We start from the raw sequence: 7,779 nt of genomic DNA on the forward strand, positions 1-7,779 counted from the left end.
ATGTGTAGATCAATGTTAGGGTCCCACGCCATACAAGGAAGATCAACTGGGCAGCAGTTTGGAAGGCTAATTGAATACATAACCTTAAATGGGCCTTAAGCCCATTTCGAACTAGGCTAATTTGATTAGTCACTTAAGGGGTGAATTCTGAGATGGATCAACTGATAGGATTGGGCCCAGACCCGATCCACAAAGAGAGTCCAAGATCTAAATAAGATTTAGATCTGGAAGCCTCCTAATTAGATTAGGAGATGGCTGATCTAATCTGCAGATAAGATATGGGTTATCCTTTATCACTTAAAGGGACTTCTAATCCAAATATGATTTGGGTTAGCAACTCCTAATGGGATTAGGAGTTGATCCCTTTGAGATTATAAAAGGAGGTGGGAGTGGCAGCTTTTAGACATACAATCCACATATCCTTGTCTTCAGAGCTGAGATTACTAGAAGAGAGAATTCTAGACCCTACAAATACTCTCTTGCCTTCTCCTTCCTGCAGCCGCCACCTCCAGCAGTTCGATCTCCAGTTCTTGGGAGAAATAAATATTTGATCTTGATACCAATCTTTTGGAGAAAAGATTGGTTGGAGTTGTATTCACAAGCCACCTAGTTGATTCTTACGAAGAGTCAAGTTCTTTTGGAAGAACACTGTTGATTCTGCTCCACCCTGCACTACGCCATATTCAGTGGGAGTTTGGATCCTTCCTTGGGCGTGAACACCTCCATTGGGAGACACTGCTTCTCTGTATCAGGTATTATCCCTCCCTACTCCTTTTGGTTCAGATCTGATTCAGTTTGTGGTTCAAGAATGATCCTTGAAAATATGGTTTTCTAAATAGGGAATTCAATTCCCAGTTGAAGGGAGAGAAAAATTTTTGAAGTTCACCCCCTTATTCCGCAATCTTTGGGCGTCCATGTGATGGATATCCTATCACCTCAATGAATCCCTATGTTAGTGAAGTCTTTAAGCAGTAAAGTTGGAAAATCTTGTCAATCATGTTATGAAATATGTTTATCGGGTTCCATTTGATGTGTTTGGCAGTGTCTTTCAAGCCGGAAATCTTTTTTTATTTGCAAGTTTCACCTTCTTATTAAAACTCTTATACTTGAACTTCACACCAGGTTGTTTGCAATTCTTTTGTAATCATTCTAAGATTTTTAAATTTCTTTCAAATGTTCTTATATATGGTGCCACAACCACATTGTGTCGTCTATCCCAAATAGTAGAATGGTGCACTTAACCTCTTGATCGCTATGAAATTTCCCCTAGTCATTCCATATCAACCCTAGGCTTTTATTCTTGAATTTGCTTCAGACCTAGCTTCTCCTACTACATCAGGACACTTCTTCCTACTGTGGAAGTTATGTATACATTTGCAGTTGCATCGGGGGAGTAATAAACTATTGGAATCATATCAAGGGCGATAGCTAGTCATATATGATTCACTCTAGATGCCAAATGGGCAGATGTATAATTGAATTTGTGCTTCAACTTGTATAAGAGTTATTTCTTTTATCATTATAGTTCCTTCTTACTTATGTGACCAGGGCACTCTTAGAAGGTTATAGGGAGTTTGAATTGGGTGTTGAGTAGTTGATGAATATACTATGAACAAGAGTTGGATTTATTGACCAAGGTACCTTAGTAAAAAATTCACAATGAATCTTTATCTCTAAAAATTTCTTCCCTAGTTAATTTGCCTTATGACTTTCCTATTTTATTTGATTATATAAGACAAGCATGGCTTACCTGAAAGGATCTTCACAGTTCCTTGAATTTGCATTTGCAAATGCAAGTCAAGAAGGGAAAATTCTATGTCATGTATTAAGTGCAACAACTCTATGTTGAAAAATCAAATAGAAGTGTATGACCATATCATTTGTGAGGGGTTTAATAAGACTTACACGAATTTGGTGTACCATGGTGAAGCCTCAACTTCTAACCACAAGGCTGCTACTACAAGTGCTACAAATAGTGAGCCAGGTCCATATGATGATATGCATGGTCTGTTACATGATGCATTTGGTTATCTAAGCTCAGATGATGATTCAAATGATGTGGCACATGCATCTAGACAAGAGACCAATGATGATGCTCAAAAGTTTTTTAAGTTGGTAGAAGATGTTGATAAAGAATTATATCCAGGATGTAAAATGTTTGCCATGCTTTCTTTTCTAGTTCGATTATACCACATAAAATGTTTGGGTGGATGGACCAACGAATCATTTACCACGTTGCTTGAGCTATTAAAATAAGCATTTCCGGAGGGAGAAACATTGCCAAAGTCATTTTATGAAACTAAAATGATCATCAAGGAATTGGGTCTCCATTATGAAAAAATTGATGCGTGCCCAAATGATTGTATGTTGTACTAGGAAGAGACTGCCAAGTATGAATCATGTATTACATGTGGTAGTCTTAGGTGGGATTTAGATAACAATACATCTTCTAAGAAAAATCGAAAGATTTAAAAGAAGATATTGCACTATTTTCCCCTAACACCAAAGCTTCAAAGGCTATTCATGTCTGGAAAAATAGCTTCTTTCATGCGTTGGCATGACGAGGAATGCCTTAAAGATGGAAAGATGAGGCATCCTACTGATTCACTTGCTTGGAAAACATTTGACTTCTTACATCCTACATTTGCTATGGATAGTTGTAATGTTAGACTTGGATTAGCTACAGACGGCTTTATTCCATTCAAGACAATGAATCTTTCCTACAGCACATGGCCTGTTGTTAGTATAATATACAATTTACCACCATGGATGTGTATGAGGCAACCCTATTTTATGTTGTCATTATATGATATGCATGAAGATGGCTTAGAAGATGATATTGAAACAAATCTACAAAACATATCATGTTCTGATCAAAGCGTGGATGATGATATTAGTTGGGATAGGCCATGTATAAATGGTACAACAGTTTTACTTAGAATGAAGAGAACCATCAAACTTAGAACATGATGAAGAGTGTTGAGATGGTGTACTTTATTTGAACTTTGGTTTTTTATTTTTTTTTTCATTTGTTTGGAAGTTTGTTAATGATTTGGTAATGAACATCACCATGCTATATGTTTTATTTTCCCTTTCATTTGTTTTTGAACTATATCAAATTTGTAACTCTATATCATATTTGTTTCTTCTATATTTCAGATCTGCAACTCTTGTATTTTCCCGTTCATTCCTTTATATCATATCTGAATTCTTTATTTACCTACCAACTTTAACAATAACTTGTTATCTGTTCTTTTATTTTTATAGGAGATTTACAATTAATCTTTGATAAATATGAAATGCGGTTCCAGAACACTTGGTTGTCGAGAAGGCACCAAAGATGGTAATGCTAGCTGACAACAATTACACATGGATGCCATTGAGGCTGCACATAACCAACAAGTATCAGTAGACAATCCAACATCCAATGAGCCTCAACAACCAATTCATAGTTAGCCAAGCTTAGATAACCCACAATCCAGTCAAATGTCAGGCAAAGCTTCTGGTATGCTTGTGCTTTATTTATATTTTATTTTTTTATATATTTATGTTTGCAACATGAATATAATAAATTTCAAATGGAATGTGACTACTTATATGATTCTTTTACTTTTATAAATTCAGATGGCACACAGAAAAGAAAGCGATGCCTCCCACGATGTCTCGCCACATGGATTATGCCAGAAAAGTAGAAAATAGATATCATTACAAACAAATATGGGCAGCCTATTAGCAAGAATTCATCTAAATTGACAAATTTTTTTGGGCACACTTGCACGAATGGGGAATAGGGCCCCATCACTTATGATAGCTGGAAGGCAATGCCACAAGAACTTAAGGAGTTCATGTGGGAAGAAATAGCGGTATCTGAAAATACTTGGCTTTTGTTTTTAATGTTAATATTGGTATCAATATATGATTGACTGTTTTTGGATGTGTAGAGAAAATTTGATTTGGAAGATAGTGACAAAGGTTGGGTCTTGAAGTTGTTTCAAAAAAATGGAAGGACTGGAAGAACAGATTGAAAATGAACTACTACTCAAGCAATGGGAATGAACAACATTCATAACTTTCTATCTGCGATGATAAGGTTCTTCCAGATCAATGGTGGCAATTGGTTGAATTTTGGAAATCTGAGAAAGGACAAGTATTTATCTCTTGTTTGTTTAAGATTTTTTAAAACCTAAAGTTATCAATTCCATTCTCACAAAATTTATTGTTTGACATTTTTTTGTCCAATGATTAGGCCCGTAGTATCAGAAATAAGGCTAATCGGTCAAAACAAAAGAATGTCCATACAGCAGGGACAAAAAGTTTTGCTAGAATACGAGAGGAAGAGGTAAATCTGATTACTCACATAGGCAATCCTAATGTTCCATTTTTTTACATCTTGATAATGAAATTATCTTATATAATGTATTAATCTTTTTTTGAATGAGGTTAGCAAGTCAAGAGGCCTGATGGGAAGGAACTAACTCGAGTAGAATTGTTTGTTTTAGGATGGGACCCCGTCTGATGAGAATTTGGCACAAATAATTGCGGGTTTAACTTTTTTACTTTTATTTATTATCAAGAATATTAGATGATTCATTATCATATTAATGGAACTAATGTTTTCCTTGTTACAGTTGCAACTTAATGAATGTACAACTCAACCAATAGAGGGTTCAGATGGTGGTTGTACGAAGAATGACATTTTCTCCCAAGTTATGGGAAAAGAAAGACATGGACGTGCTCGTACATTTGAATTAGGACCATCTCCTTCTGACATATGGGGCACAACTCCTGGACGAATTGAAGCTCTAAAGATAGCATCTCATGCTACAAAGAAATCTAATGAAGAGATGCAACTTATGTCAAAGAAGGTGGAAGGCTTGGAGTTCATGGTTTTAGAATTGAAAGATGCTTTGAATAAGTTCATGTCTACTTTTCCACAGGTAACATTGTATTATTTACTTCTCTCCATATTACAATGTTCTTTAACAATTTATTAGGAAGTAAATTTTCATTACTTGTTTGTTGTTGATAGGTTCCTAACAATGTTAATACACCTATGGTTGGAACCAATCAAAACATAATGTCTTGATTAGCAAAGTCATGTGGTTCCAATACTTCATGTAGGATAATTGATGAAGGGTGATTTGGCCCGACCTAGTAATTGGGGGACACGTGGACACGACCTAACTAGTAAGATGACATCTCAGCCCGACTTGCCAAGTCCACAACAGATCCAGCACGGATAATCAAACAACCTCGGGACAAGTTCACCTTGGTGTAAGGTCGCATCAGGACCACCTCGGCCCAAGGCACTTCGACGTTCACCCTAGGTCGGATCTAAAAGAGCACTAGCTCGGGTAATACTAACAGACCACTACATGGCAACCCCGAAGATCTCACCATTAGATTCTGAGCCTCGCGGGATCACGCTACGTAACAGTAAGCATTATTTCCTCCTCACCTGATTCGGGCAGAATTGATAAGCCCTATCAGTTATCCCCCATTTATGCGGAAACGGATCTCCAACCCCAAGGGCACAAGGTACGCGTAATTTCTCTGCTCTCTAGCTCTCTACACTCTAAAGCTTTTTAGCTCGCAACCAAGTATACTGACTTAAGCATCAGAGCGACCTCGCCAGACAAACAACCCCATTTCTCTTATTCTTCTTTTGCAGATCAACCTAGTCCGCCATTTGCTAGAAGCCAAATCACCTCCAACAGGGAGCAATCAGGTCGCGCTTCATCAATAATCATTAACCAACTTGTTTATGAGGATTTTATCTACTGATAAAATTGTAATATGATTTGTGTATATATTAAGAAGAATGGGGCATAAGATCAACTACCACATCCTTTTTTTTTCTTTTCTTAGGAATTCTCAAGTCCATCTGTCATACGGAACATTACAAACAATGTTCAAGGAAATGATTCTTTGGAGGTATGAAGCATGCATTCATTTGTAAGATATCACTATTAGCAGTCTATTATCTATGTGTCACCCAAGAAAATGGTTTTGTAACTATATATTAATTAATAATATTTGTCACTTGTAGACTCCATTATTTAGAAAAGGGACGGCTGCTTAAGTTCCAAAACCATTACAATATTAACTTCAGAAATTTCAAAACGATATTATGGGATGAAACTATACTTGGGTTCATTGTCATGCCCTCAAGAAATAGTGCCGCCTTTCCCATGGCAGCATCCTCTTGATGTTGTGGAGATGCTTAGACAAGAACTAGCTAGTGAATTTTTTTTTTTTCATATATTCACCTTAACAAGATGCATATGAACCATTTTCTAGTTAGTTAATTTAATGACAAGAACTAGGTTAGTTATGTTACTTATTTCACTTATGACTGGCTTTTGTCTTCCATTGTTCAGTAGTTTGATGTCCATGGAATTTTATATGCCAAAAAAAGATGTACAAGACCGATGCATCAATGAACTAAGTTATACGAATTGCTGGTACAAACTTCTGTGAACTAGATTAAATATTTCTCATAGGTTCCATAGTACAATGCTGCTGAGCTACAACAATTATTTTCACCCTAAAACTAACAAAAACAGTCCCCAAGAGGACCATGTCAGCCCATCATTATATTTCATCAGATCCGCCATTTTGTCCCTAAACCTTTCAGTCTTTGATCCCTTTACAATTAATGCTGTCATGTTACCAATAAGATATGTACTGAGGACCATGTCAAATGAGACAAAGATCATGATGGATATCATTTCTCTGACGTTGACTGCATGTATATCTCCACAACTTGTATCATAAATAGCTACATCATTCATATAATCCATGATACAAAGAGATGTAATCCCTGTCTTGAGTAATTTAAGTGATCTTTCCTTCTTAGCATCTTGTGTGCTTACACTATACCTGCATTGCCTTCAGTGTGCCTAAGTGTGTCAAAGACTGTTGGAATAGACCAACAGAAGGCAGTTAGTTTTACAAGAGGATGCCACATCAGCTCAACTAACCAGCCACTTGTAATAATTGTCATCCACTTGTAATAACTGCCACTCAATTAAACTGTCAAGACTGTTGGAATAAACCAACAGAAGGCAATTAGTCAGTTACAAGAAGAAGCCACATCAGCAGCCACTTGTCACAACTGCCATTCACTTGTAACAGCTGTAACAGTCAAGATTGTAACATTATAAGTAGTAGAGCCAAAAAGGAATAAAGGAGGATTCTTTCAGAATTAAACACTCTTTTAGCATTAAACTCTCTCTCTCTCTCTCTCTCTCTCTCTCTCTCTCTCTCTCTCTCTCCTTCTCAAGAATTTAGGAGGTTGGCCCCTCGAAGAGCCCTGAGTTAGACAGGTTCCTAACAAAGTGTGCTTTGTGAGTCAAGTGCTGACTTGTTCCTAAGAGCCAGAAGCAGAAGGGTGTTCTACAGTGAAATCATTGTAGTATAAGAAAGGTCAACATGGACTGCTAGCACAAGCTCCACATGGGTACACTAGAAAACATCAAGATAGGGAAAGATAAAATTTGGTGAAATGGAGAATAAGAAAGTTTTTTCTTGCTTTTGTGAAAGAAAAGCTCCTTCATTTTGGTGCTTAAGCAACTCTCCTATATCAATCCCATTTTTATTTTTAATGCATCGGTTATTTCACTTACTACAACAACCTTACCACCTCTTTCTTGAATTGAGCTTTGCTGCCAAAGACTTGGATGGCAAATGTCAAATCTGAAATTACCAATGAGAACCCACATTGCCAAAGCCCTAAAAAGATTTATAGTTCAACAAGTAAAGCCTCTGTTGGCAAAT

Source organism: Nelumbo lutea, chromosome 5, assembly GCF_056320005.1.
Source record: "Nelumbo lutea isolate HS-2025 chromosome 5, American lotus-T2T, whole genome shotgun sequence".
In the NCBI taxonomy this organism is placed as follows: domain Eukaryota; kingdom Viridiplantae; phylum Streptophyta; class Magnoliopsida; order Proteales; family Nelumbonaceae; genus Nelumbo; species Nelumbo lutea.